At 42.4% G+C, this 14,171-nt stretch overlaps 1 protein-coding gene across 1 annotated transcript in view; it reads left to right on the top strand.

Moving 5' to 3' along the window:
* The window catches only part of LOC117560029 (zinc finger protein 800-like), a gene marked incomplete in the record, with an annotated part of 36,695 nt that continues 22,524 nt past the window's right edge, over window positions 1–14,171 (top strand). The window contains 1 exon segment of the mRNA XM_034236780.1: window positions 1–351.

The following is a 14,171-nucleotide window of genomic DNA, read 5'->3' as shown; positions in this document are numbered from 1 at the left end:
CTAAACAGGTTGCGCGTTACAACCGTGGCCTTTGGTTTAAAACGGGAAAATAATCTAACTTTTCTTATTCAAAAGACGTCAAATCGTTCTTTTTTGTGCCAATGTTGCTCTAAAGTTCCCACATTTCAAGCTGAAATTGGACGTAGAGGTTGCACCTTTGCGCAGAGGCTGGTTTTTACACTGAGAGGCTCCTCTGGGTGCACAAAGACAGCGGCTCGCAGAGGAACTTGTTCAGAGTGAACCGGGGACGCTGGGAGGCGAAATAAACAATCTCCGGACTCGAAGTAGCTACGAACGCGTAGTTTTACCCTCTCAAACACTCAATTACACCACCCATCGAACCTAGACAAGGTAAGGACTTGTTTTTAGTGCGTTTCAGCGGGGGAAGAGGGCTGCGGAGCGGGTTAAACCTCCTTCGCTTTGGCTTCCCGAGCATGGTTGTTTTTTGCAGAAAATGGCGTCATCGCCCTCTTGTTTCTGCCTGGCCGCGGCGGGGAGAGGAATAGTTTCAGAGACTTGTAGCAGCCTCTACACGCAGCGTTTACCTCCTAAAAGAGGAAATCAGCTAGTAGGATGTGTTTTATTCAATGGTAAATCGTCAAAACGTGAGATAGTTCATGGTTTCGCTCGATAGAAGGACGCGCAAAGATGGAAGGGTCACCGGTCCTGTGCGCCAAGCTGCTTCTTGGAAAAGGTGGCACGGAGCCGCAAAACGCAGCGTTTTACATTCATAATAATGCCATCCTCACCGGCCTAATGCTTATCCACATGACGACGGATGTTTTAGTGTTGTTACCATAGTGGCGATGAACGTATTTATGGAAGCATTGCACCTTGTCTTTGTGTGTATTTTATTCGGGTTAGCTCGTTTTTACGCCGCACTCCCCTGCCATGCTGCAATCGTTACGAGGGGCCTCTCTTATACGGTGTGAAAGGTGCATTTTGTACTTGGCTTTTCCTTTGATCAAGTCAAGCTGTCCCATTGTTGTTCAAAACTGTGTTTTTTAGGCTGACAATATAAGCGTGTAAAAAGAGATTTTCGGGGATAATGGGGGCGATGCAAATCGTGCCATGAGAACGGCGACTGCCCTGCGCTCTGGTTCCCTGCTCACCAGACAAGGACAGCCTGAATGAGATGCACATAAAAGTATTTCAGACAAATCACATAGTTTGCACAAAACTGGGGAAGTCCGGCGCGGCGCAATGATTGTGCTGCTGCTTTGCGCAGAGCAGCTGCTGTAACCGCCGCCACCATTTCGCCGCGATATTTTTTTGTGTGTGTTGGCCAACCTTTTGTAAATAGTTGGGGACTCTTGGATAAAAGAGCACAATAGTATTCATGCGGGCCCTTTATGGCCTGTGAATGCGGTCCTATAAGTCCCACTCCGGCTGTCCTGTCTCTCCCCGTCAGCTACGTGCATGCGTCCTTTGGCCACCACACATCCACCATAGCGAGGCTACTCGGTTCCCTGTATGTACGCTCTGCTTGGTTCCTCCTGTGGCCAAAAGTCGAGCACTGATCGTGTGCAGAGTGATACGGCACAGGCCATCACGATCAAACCGAAACAGCACATCAGCTTTGGAGACTGCACATCGCTCGCCTCCGTGCACATTTTATTAAGTTTCCTGAGTTATGCAATCGCATCCCGTAGAGCAAACTGCTCATCCGCCTTTATTTACTCGTCACCCACCATCGGAGGGATATGTGTGTGTGTAATATCTCGTGAATTGGACTAGTCCCTGTGGCGACGGTAGTGAATTAGGAAGATATGTCATTTGCGAATCACTCAGTGCCATTTGCGTCACAGCCCGCGGCCTCGCACGCCCATGGGGGGCGATGGAGTTGCAAATGGAGACTGTGTGTGAGCTGACGCTGCCCCAGCTGAAAGGGAACCAATAGACAGGGACCCGGGCGGCAGCGATCGCCGTGCGCTTCCACTCTCTAGTAGTGCTCCGACTCAGGATTGCGTATCAACACGGAAGATCGCTCGGTTTATTCGGGATGGTTAGGTTTCTTTCGCCCAGCCCGGGATGCGTAAGTGGATGCGTACACACACTGGTTTACGCTGATTCAAAGGCCAGCCGGAGAGGAGTATATCCGTCCGGTGCTTCCCTCATGGTGCTCGGTGCATGTGGCTATTGTGGAGGCACTCGTGTGTGAGGGTACATGTTTTCCCACTGGATCGTGACGATATGACCGTAAAGGCTTTGTTAACAGCGAAGAGAATACGGCTTGGTTGTGTTTTGGACACGGGATACACATTCGCATGGTTTCTGTTGGATCCACAGCGCGCCACGCGTTTCTGCTACAGACATGAGCAGGGCGTTTATATCCAGCAACGTTTTGTTTGTTGCTGTTGCGCTTTTGGGCACTGCGCATGGGTCCATCCAGCAGAGCTCAGAGAACTTATTGACAAGACTGAAAGCCCATGGATTCTGAAAATAGACTGTGCAGCTTCACATCATTGCAATCTTGTATCGGTTTAAACTGTAAGAGAAAGCAATGTTGTGTGTTTTTTCACTTATACAGTTGGATGTGAAAAATAGTTGATTGCTTTTATGACAACATTTCTGGTAGAGACATACAAAGCATTCTTTTGGAGAATATGACTAAAATGTTTGAATATGTTCAACTGCAGAAATATGGGAATATAGCAAAAACGTATACTGTTAAAGTAGTGAATACATTTAGTTTGGATGTGTATTTTATTGTCTTTTTAAACATTTCCCGGTGGCTAAAAAGCATTTTTGCATTTCTTTATTTGAAATGACTCTTTTTCTTACCTGTGTTAAATTTGAAGCTGCAGATTACGGTTACAACTAAATCAAGGACTAGTGAGTGTTACCTGCATCCCAGAATGATGTCCACTAAGGTAGAGGATCAACTCAGAAGGACTGAGCGAGAAAGCCCTGCTGCTATGGACTGCTTTTATCTCTGATCATGTACGGTTCAACTTTGAGCCTGAATGTGGCTGCTGTTACAAGTTGTGACAGCGATGCTGGTTTTGTTTTCACCTGTGAGCCTTGGAGACACCTAGTCAAATGGGATATGCCTGTCTGTCTATGGTCAACCGTGCAATAAGCAGTCAGAAACTTGACGTGTGTGTAGTGTAGATGGCAGAGATTTATGAGTGGGGATTGGGCCTTTTCTTCTCCCACCTAAAGCTTTCAGTTTAAGGATATCATTGTTTGAGTGGACACATATTTAGCACTTTATATTAAACGATACGATGGCTCAGTGTTATTTCTGAGGAAGCGATGGTTTACTGAACATGTGTTGTAAAGTGAGTGAATATCAGGTCAGAGCCATACGCATGACGTCCTCTACATATCACAGTACATGCGTATTTGGACACAACAGAGATGGCCAGTTTAACCTTGAGAAGATATGAATGGGTAACTGGGGCATGAGTGTAGTTAACAAAGTGGGTTCTGCAGAACTAAAATAAAACAGATGGTCCTGAAGTTGATTGAAGCGTTCATCCCATTTGCAACTCTATTGACTATCTCAGCTGTCCTCCCACTCACTCGTGCAAAGTGGGTGGGATATAGCAAGCTACGATCATGTTGATACTTTAATACAACAAGCTGCCATAGAGCTCCCTGGTTGTCCTCCCTGGTCAAAAAAACTTCCGTACTGTCATTGGTTTTTGACTGCAACAGTTTAACGATGCCCACCGTAGTGATTTCAGTCAGTGTTTAATGCTGTGTTGCAGTCACCGAGTCATCTTATTTTAAACAAAGTTAAATCAGTCGTCAAAACCCAATAATCTGCCGGTCATATAACCAGCAACTAGTAAGGGCAAACAGAGAGCCGGACATGAGTGTAATCCACCCAGAAAATCAGTGTCAGCCAGTCAATAACTGAGTCCACTACAGAGTCTTATTATCTACACACCGGGAAGCTGCATCCATATACTTGGACGGTTTACTATGTCAAAACTAAACAGTTGTTGTTGTTGTTGTGTTAGTGGTGAAGGTGAGAGTTTCCAGCTCAGCTTCACATGTCAACAAAGACCTACCGTCTGCCCTTTGTGACACAGCGCCTACTTCTTGGTATAAGAACAGTCTGAAATCAGTTCCTTTGGATGTCCCAGGAAGTGCTCCGACATTCCCTTCTCACCATATACGACGCATATATCTATACATTCACATGTGATTTGATTGGCTCGATTTCAAAGATAATTTCCGTCCACACCTGGCCTGAACGTGCCCATTATGCATTTCCCACATCTGTATTTATTGAAATCCGTGTCGGTGTTCCTTTCCCCCCTCTGCTGCCGCATGCTTCGTTTTTCTTTTTTTTTTACGACGCTCCAATGGGATGCTTTTAAATCCTGACTTCGAAACGTACTGTGCTGAAGTTTCCTTGCGTATCTGGTTTAAAAGATTCAATAGCTAATTTAGCAAAATCCAACAGTCTGGGTACCAGCTGTCCTGCCACCGAGATGTTTGTTTTGATTGGGCGGTGAAAGTTATCACAGAAAAAACAAGTGGCGCTTATTGCAGACCTTAAAAAACAGCATATGGTTCTGTTGTTGAGAAATGTTCTTTGTGTCCGTACTGAAATGTGCTGTTTGGGAGAGCAGTACGTATTTGTATAATTGTGGTTAGTGTTTGAATAATATATGTTTGTGTGCACGCCTTCAGTTTTTCCTCATTTGCAAAGAATTCTGCGCAGAGAAAGGATTGTTTGCCGGATTGATGAATGTTTTCGGAGTTTTCCTCATACAGAGGTGCGATAATTCCCACACAGGAAATATCATTAACAACTGGTGTTGTGTTGTATGGGAGATCATGATCATTGTCACAAAGGACATTAAAGCAGTAAGGTCAGACAATCATTCTTGAAAAGGTTATTAGTTAATTTATTTTTACATCAGTCAGCTGAGCATATTAAACGTTTCCAAGTGCTGTTTCGCACGTGTTTCCCTTTGCCACCTGTTGGTAAAACAAAGTGCATGTTTATTGCACATGGGATCTCGGTCAGTGCCCGACAGCATTTCCCAGCCTGTGTGGTGGTCAGCTGCGTATCACTGGTGCGTCTGTCTGCCTGCAGTCAGCATCATGTCAGTGAGTGGCGTCCGTCCATTAGGAGGAAGTCCTCCGCCTCCACACAGCCATCGGAAATAACTACGAGAAGGCAGTGGTGATTGCAGGATTCACACATCTCCTCTTGAAACAACACCACACACACACACACACACACACACACACACACACACACACACACACACACACACACACACACACACACACACACACACACACACACACAGACACACACACACACCACACACACACATTACGTGCCATGTAAGCGTTCATAGCATAGATAGATAGATAGATAGATACTTTATTGATCCCAATTTGGGACATTTTTGCGTTTACGACACAGAAATAAACAGTCCAATATATTTCAAAAATAGAAATAAAATGGCATTAAAAAGATTAAAAAATATATATATTTATATATACATGTGGAAATACACATTTCCACTAACAAACAACATTTCAGAATAACAAATATTATTTGATTGTTCAATATTAAATAGAACATGAATGTAAAATCCTAAGATACACTTGCACACACTTTCACGATTAAACATGACAGGCTATGGGCTTTTACGAGGTAGACGGCTCACTGTAAAGAAAGTCTGACTCTTTCCGCACATAGAATTATCTGTTTGTTGCAGCGTTTCCGCCAGACCAGGGCTGAGAGGGGCGTCCACCCCGAGAGCAAGTCACGTGACGTTGTGTCACGTGACTTGCATTTTGAATTGAGCCGTCCCTTATAGATAATTTGTGACCCGCTCTATCGAAATCAGTCGGAAGTCGCAACGGCTCATTTCAAAATAAACGTGGATTTGCGTAAATAGTTTTCAGGGTTCGGGTGTTTTGTTTGATTTTAAACAAACAAAGTCTTGGCTTTCAGAATATGAAACTTTTATTTCCAAAATCAAACGATAAATACATGTTTGAAGCTTGTAAAGGGAAGATGACAGCTCTCACTCGCCATCTGCTCTTCCGCAGCGCCGCCCCCTCCCTCCGCTGAAGTTATGAAAGTAAGGCGTATAGTAATCATAGATAACACGGCAGGGTCCGTTACAGTTTGATTTCAACTAAACAAAGTCTTGGCTTTCAGAATATTAAACTTGTTTCGGCAAATTCAGATGATAAATACAACTTTGAAGCTTCGGCATAATTACAAGCGGAGAACGGAGTAACTTGACGTCACAGCAGGCATAACAACAGTCGGTGTTTCTCGTGAGTGTTTTCCCCGGGAAAACAAACACAATACACACAAACACACACACACACACACACACACACACACACTCGCGAGCTTGCCCCAGACCAGTAATCCAAACGAAAATATCTTCCCTCCGTAGTATTTTGATCATTTGCTAATAATCAATCAGATCGATGGATTCCAGAGAAGAGGAAACTTTAAAGGCCTTTTTCTCTAAACGATGACTCGGTGACAGTCATTATATAATGTGATATATTTTGCTTAATATTTGGAGTACAACAACAATCCTGATATCATTAGAAAGCTAAGAATCTCCTCTTTCCAACAGTGTATACAACTCAAAATGTGTCTTCGGGTCAATGCGACTGATTTCGATGGAGCAGGTCACACATCTCTTTACGTCAGTGATGGGACTTACGGCTCTTTTCAGTGAGCCGGATCATTTGGCTCGGCTCACTAAGAAGAAGAGCCGGCTCTTTTTACCGCAGTTTACCACGGAGCCTCAGTTTCGCCGCTGCGAGGCTCCGGCGCTCGCAGTTCACGCGCGTGCTCCACCGCTCGTCGCGTACAAATCGCGCACGTTCCGCGTTGTCCTGCGGCAGGCACCGTGGGTCCAAGATACGAAAAGCTGAAAAGAGGCCGATGTCGGACGCCCTCGGCTCGAGTTCAGGGTGTTCCGAGCTGAATAAGGCCGTCAAGACGCCCCCCTGGCGGCGGAAACACTGGTTTGTGGCCTCTGTAGGGGCGAACAGATTCGTTCCCTAAAACAAGGGACATTCCCAAAAGGAAAGCACTTAATTGGAGATGAAAATTAAACATATGTTCTTATAAAGAGAAAAAGATATCATTAGGTGTCAGTGTGTCCCACCGAATTTAATTCTATTTGTGGGGGCGCCGCACCCCCCCCCCCCCCCCCCCCCGGCAAGAAAAGCCAAAGGCCCCTTAAACCAATTCGGGTGGTCCACGCATCAACCCCACCCTCAAATAAGATAAGTGTTGCGTTGTTAATGAGTGAAACACACCGGAGTTGAGGATCTGTGGGTTTATTCTCCAAAAAATATAATTTTCAATTTAGGCATTTAGCAGACGCCTTATTCCAAAGCGACTTACAAATACCAAATGACCAATTACAGGGACATTCTCGCTGGAGTAACCGAGGGCTAAGTGCCTTACTCAAGGGCACACTAGTAGTGGTGTTCCAAGCAGGATTTGAACTCGCAACCTTCCGATCATCAGCCCACCTCACTAGCCATTAGACCACCAAAAAAGAAGAATCTGTGTGTATGAGATCCATTTGTGGCGGACGATATTTAATTGTGGCGGCTCGTCACAAATAAATCAATGTATGGGAAACACTGGGTGTATTTGTGAAACATGTAGCAAAGGATCACAGCATTTCCCCTGAGGGTTAGTATGGAAACATTACTTTTAAATGTGTCAGGACCAAGTTTTACATTTGGAAATGATCGGTTTAGAGGCAAGTTGATAATTGTGTAGCAGAGGAGATAATGCCATATATTTCAGAGTTTTAGCCGTGAGTGGTTAGTTCTTAGGATTATCAGTCTCATATATTTTTTCCAAAGTGCCTCAGACACTAGAGGCTCATTACAATTGTCTTTCAAGAACTACGAGAAGGAAGAAAGGAAAGGCCTTTTACAAATCTGTAGTGGTTCTTATTTCATTTTTTTGTGAGCTTGTGTAGAAGAGGGAGTTATTTTCATTTACACTGCTTTGGGTATCCAGAGCAATGTTGTTTGCTCAGTTGCTACGAGCTGTTCAAATCAAAGGTCAATGATTACTGCTTACCCAAAACATTAACACCCAAACAAAGCTTGTAGCTGAATTTAATTGATGTATCAAGGGGCTGAGAAGACTTTGGTATATTGGGATTTAATTTCTAAAGAATAACTTGAAAAAAAACTTGAATTTGAACAAAAAAGCGTGCAGGAAGTGGAGTGTGGATGAAGGGGTTGGACCACGGACGCAGGACACCTTCAATCTCATTACCTCCGTCAGAACAGGAGTCACTGCTTCACGAGCACTTCTGTCTGTTGCCACGGTAACGGGAGAGTCCCTCGTGTTAGTGCGCGAGTGTATTATTGGCGCGTTTGTGTGGCTATAGATGTGTTTGTTTTAAAAACCTTTTGTCGTGCGGAGAGCCTCTTTGGAAGTGTTCTCAGACAGTCGTCCACAGTGGGGTCTTTTTTATGAAACGCTTCTCATCAAATTAATGAGGCTGCTGTTAGTCTCGGGTTTGCAGCCTTCACTGTGCCACGGTTCGCTCAGATAACACTCAGAGTCCCAAGACAACCTTAGCAGTTGATTACCATCTTCCCAAAATGGTAATGTGGATGTAAATGAGGGCTGTAAAGCGACTTTTTTGGTTGTAAACTTTTGTCATTCTGCTCATACAAAGTCATCCTGAACTGATGTGTGACGCACACAGCTGGGACCGGAGCGCTGGTTGACATTCGGGGGATTATGAAGTTTGACAACTGTCTGTTTCATAATTGAAGGTGTTTTGTCAGTATATTTGAAGTGATTAGGTTAGCTCCGTTAGCTAGCTAGCTTACAGCAGATCTGCAGCAATATCTGTGACATTGTTCAAATAAGCCAATAAAACGGGTACATTTCGAGTGACAGCGTTCTTTGTGTCCCCGTTGTGTTTTGAGTTTATTGCATAATTTTTTTAATTTGCAACGGTTCTAGAAAATGTTGTTTCATCAAGTTGGTGAATGTTTTCTTGATGCTTCGCAAGTGTTGTCAAGTCGTTGAAGAACTTTCTTAATTTGCATGTGTTTTGGCATATTGGTGTTTTTTATATGCATTGTTTTTGAAACTGCAACGTGTTTCTTTTTATGGAATTGTTTTGGGCTAATGCCCGTGTCCGTCAACGTAGTTTTGATGAAGTATACTGTATATGTCCTTTTTTAAATATTCTGAGATGTTGTTTAGATTTGATTTGTATCTTGTTTTATTGTATATATAATTTTGGCACAGCAACTTGCATTAGTTCAGGTTCTTTCTGTGGGTCACTCAGTATGATCCTCTGTTGCGCTCCACGTTGTAAATCCCCTCTTTTAGGCGATTATATTCTCCTCTCTAGTATTTCCATGATTGTCAAAAGGCCTGTAAAGCATTGCTCTGATGACACATTGTTGGCAGCTGTACTACTCTGTCATTTCACAAAATACAGCACAGTGATCGGTCAACATGACTTCTCCAACTGCTGGATTTGTGATGCTTTTCGTCTGCTGATTTCTGACAGCAGTGCTTGAAGCTCCGCAGTGTGAAGCTTCTTCCTTTTCGCTTTTAAGTGGATACATGTCTGATTAGGATCACATCTCAAAAACTCATGTATACTCATGAACAGGTGACATTCATCAGGCTCGAGTCAATTATAGACACATGTGTACGAGTGGTTGGTCACAAAGTTACAGAGATGTTTAAGATAGACAATGAGATTGTTCTTGCATTATTAGACTCATTGAAAAAATGATAGACGGTAAAAAATGTCATTAGCTGCTTTTTCTTATGAATGGGTGTTGGAGTGTATCCTAGCTTGCATTTTCTAAACAATGAAAACACCATCAACAGGTCATCAAAAGGCCTCACAGATCAGTGTTTCCCACAGAATTAGATTCTATGTGTGGGGGCACAGCACCCAGAGTTCCCGTTAGCCGGTCATTACCGGACTATGACCGGTAAAATATGCTGAAGACCGGCAAATCTAAATCTCTCCGGTCAAAATGTCCGGTCAAAATAATTTCCCCTTAGCGCAATACCGCATCAGTTACGCAACTTGCGCCACTTATGTGACAGACAGAAGAGTATGTGACAGACAAGAATAGTCAATTCTAATGTCCAACACTTAATGTGGAGAAAGAGATGTCCTGTATGGGTTGATTGTGCGTTGATCTGTTGGTAATGCCTCGGGGTTCCGGTGGGCATGTAAACAAATGCATAATGCTGCGCTATACTTTGCGGCCTCACCCGGTTGCATAGCGACGCTTATTGTTTAGGTGTCTTTTAATAAGCAGGTAGTCCTATCATTAGCTCGAACTAGCTGGATCTGATCGATATGGACATAAACGCGAGTGAAGTCTAATCTGACGGGAGAGAGAGATCAGCTGCTGCTGACGAGTCGACACGCAGCTCTGCATGATCACCTGCAGCGTGAGCGGACAAAACACACACCAGGTTAGAATATCACACGTAGCTATTTTAATGACCTCTCAAACTACCGTAACTAGTTATAGATATGTTTAGGTTTACTGTTGGGTCACTCATTACTGGATCCGCGAGCTGCATGAGACGGATACTGACAGGAGGGAGCGCTCCGTTTATTATTCCCGTGTTATTATAAATTACTGAACACTTTTGAATAATGTAGTTAATCTACTATGATTAGTGTGTTTAATATCAAATCATATCAATTTGTTTTAAAGCTCAATAAATAACAAAAAAGACCTTTGACCGGCACTTTTCTCATTTGTCCGGAAGATTGAAACTTTAACGGACATGTTGACCGGAATAAAAATATTCTAACGGAAACTCTGACAGCACCACATTCTCCCTGGAGTAACTGAGGGCTAAGTGCCTTACTCAAGGGCACACTAGTAGTGGTGTTCCAGGCGGGATTTGAACTCGCAACCTTCCGATCATCAGCCCACCTCACTATCCATTAGACCACCAAAATAAAAACAATAAACAAAATGTTGGCCCGCCACAAATAAATCAATGTATGGGAAACAACACACATAAGAGTTCATTTAACTCACACTCACAGATAATGTAGAGCTTCACCAGAACTAGATGCATCTACACACCATTTCAGTATTATACCTATACAAATTAACTTTATTTTCACAAGATAAAGAAGTAGAATCTTTGAATTCGTTTTTCCCAGACCTCAGTAGTCGGTAAGGTAGACAGACTTTCCTGTCCAAGTCCCTAATTTCCCATTAAAGCTAATGGCTAGTGTTCATCTCCGTCCTTCATTTAAATCAGGGGTGTCAAACTCAAGGCCCGGGGGCCAAATCCGGCCCGTGACATCATTTCATGTGGCCCGCAAGAGCTCTGAAAGAATGTAATATGTTTATTATACGGTTACATGCCGATTTACAGATGCACGATGTCCATAAACTACATGTCCCACAATGCATCTTAAATTTGACTTTTTTCAAAATGTCACTTTTTTTTGACTTTTTTTTCAGAATTTGGCTTTTCTTTTAAAATAATTGTGTGACATTCTCACTGAAGAGACTTGCACTTATTTGCCCTAGACTTCTTCTTTCAGACGTAGTTATTCATGAAGTTATTACCCTATCTGATAATAATCCAATGCAGAGGCAATAAAGTAATTTTATATATATAAAATATTTATATATGTATGTTTATATAGTTTTAAAGTGACAACCGGCCCTTTGAGTGTAGCCATAAAGATGATGTGGCCCGTGATGAAATTGAGTTTGACACCCCTGATTGAAATAGAATCTGGAACGGTGCGTAATGCATTAATATCCCTGCTCTTAATTTGGCCAGAATATAACGTGTTTGTATCTAATGGTTCCGTTTAAATAAACTCTCATTACAGTTAAAGCTCAGAAAGGCATTCCTGAGCTCAAAGGGCTCAGGAATGAAGTCCCTAAATCAGACTCCACCTGCAGCGTCTCTCCTCTCCTCTCACTCAGAATTTGGTGCAACTGTGGTTTTGCGGTGTCACAGTAGGTGTCAGATCCCGCTGAAGTATATGAAGTGTGTCATCTACCATATGTTTAGAGTTGTATTTGTTTTGGACATTCCCTTGTCTGCTGCCCTTCATTTGAGGCTCAGCTATAATTGGGTGTAGCCTCTCACAAGTAGCTGTCTTGTCAATATTTGTATTATTATTATCTATAATGTTCGATAAATAACGTGCAATTACGTAACTACCACTACGTTTCTTTTTGCACTACTAAATACTAAATAATGTTCATTTAATTATGTGACCATCTCTGTTTCCTGTAGTTATTGAATTGCTCTTTTAACCGCACTGTCAGTGTTCAGTTTTATTATTATTGTGCTTCTGTGTTTATTTGTGTTACTCTGGCACAACAATTTCCTTCAGGATAAATAAAGTCCTATCTTATCTTATTGCAAAGTTCATTATTAGTTCATCCTCATGACCTCAAGCAGATTATTGAATGTTTTACTGTCCGCTTTGTAGTTTGATCAAACCCTTGACTTGTCCACACAGTGTTTACAGATCACCATGAACAATCTTTCATCTTGTCTATTTGTTTATTATATTGTGTCCTCCGATTTCATTGACCGCAATCTGGGGAAATCTATAGCTCCAATTTCACAATAATTTGTCTTTGTTGTGTCAATAATACTTGCTAATGACTTGTCTCAGTAATAACCTAAAGCTCACGTTGCACTCTGACCTACAAATGATATGGAAACACTAGACATGAGCTATTTCTGTTGAACTTCATAAACAACTTGACTTATATTGATGTGAAATCCATAGTCCTGAATTAGTGCCTACAAAACACAGGTGCAACATGTATTTTTAAATTCTATACTTCAATTTGTCTTGTTATAAGTGATACCTCTATGTTCCGTCCACACCTGTGTGAGAAAACATGATTCACACGGCTGTTATCTCTAAAGTATTCAATTTCCTGTCACAAGGCAATTGTGTAGTTGTTGTTTTCAAATGTAATCGGCTAACCTGCTCCCCTGTGCTTCGGCTGCTTTAATTACCCCGGCAGGACTCTTTCCATTATCGTGCAATAAAGCAAAATCACATTCTTTTTTTATTAAGACATACGTTGGGGCAACCCCTCTGTGGCCCCTTCACTGTGTCCCCCTTTACTCTGACATCAGCAGACTGCAAAACTTTTTAACAACAAAAAAACAACATTTTAAAGTTCAAGCTTTGTCTCCCTCTGCTGGAGATCAGGTGGAACTACACATGTACCCAGGTGGGGATGTGCCGGTGCTGTGAATATGACATTGGCTGTGTCATGAAAGCATGTGACGTTCCCACCACGCTTATCACTCAGGGCTGTCATGTGACCGCACTGTAGACACAAGCTTTTCAGTGAAGGATCTTAAACCATGTTATTTGTCATTTGAATTGTCCCACAGCAGTAAGGCACAACGATTATTTTTGTATTTACTACTGATTCCATATCGGCAGCCCCAGGCGTAGAGACGATGTTTTTGAAGATCAGTGCAGCTTCATCTTCCTCTTATTCTGCTCAGTTGTTTGTTGATGTCTCGCTGTCTGATTTTCACATTTCCTTAAACCTGAGACAAGTGTGACGTTTCTCACACAAACTGCAGTAAGCACCTCATCGAAATGATTTTCTCCACTGACAAAAACTGTCCATATCTCAATGGCTATACTTAGTATTATTTGCACTTATGATGTCAGGTGCAGGTGGCTGAGTTGGACCAAGCTGCTTTGTCTTAAGCGGCCACTAGAGGGCAGCAACACTTTTCTTTGGTTGAGGGCTAGGATTATTATTAATAGTGATTAACATAAGCTTAATTAGTAGGGGCTCAGGGACAGATTTTTGTATAAAGACTACATTTATCCCAGGGATGTCTATTTATTTCCCAGGAGGGGATGCAACGGATGAAAAGTGATTTGAATATCCACCCTTAAGTTCTCTTATATCCCAAAAGTAAGTTATATACCACAGAAATGACCAGAAATATAGGATATACGTTGATACTGACTCAGGACATTTTTCCTATTTTCTTTTTAACTACAGTAGAAGTTATTTGTGTACTTCATTAATGTGTATGTATGTATGTTGACTACACCAGTACTTATACGAATGAAGTTAACTACGTGGTATGATTTTTTTATATGCAGATCCACATACTGTACATAAGAGAGATGAAGAGAGAGAGAGAGAGA

Source organism: Gymnodraco acuticeps, unplaced genomic scaffold (assembly GCF_902827175.1).
Source record: "Gymnodraco acuticeps unplaced genomic scaffold, fGymAcu1.1, whole genome shotgun sequence".
In the NCBI taxonomy this organism is placed as follows: Eukaryota; Metazoa; Chordata; class Actinopteri; order Perciformes; family Bathydraconidae; genus Gymnodraco; species Gymnodraco acuticeps.
The sequence above is the reverse complement of the archived record's forward strand: the minus strand, read 5'-3'. Positions and strand labels throughout refer to the sequence as shown.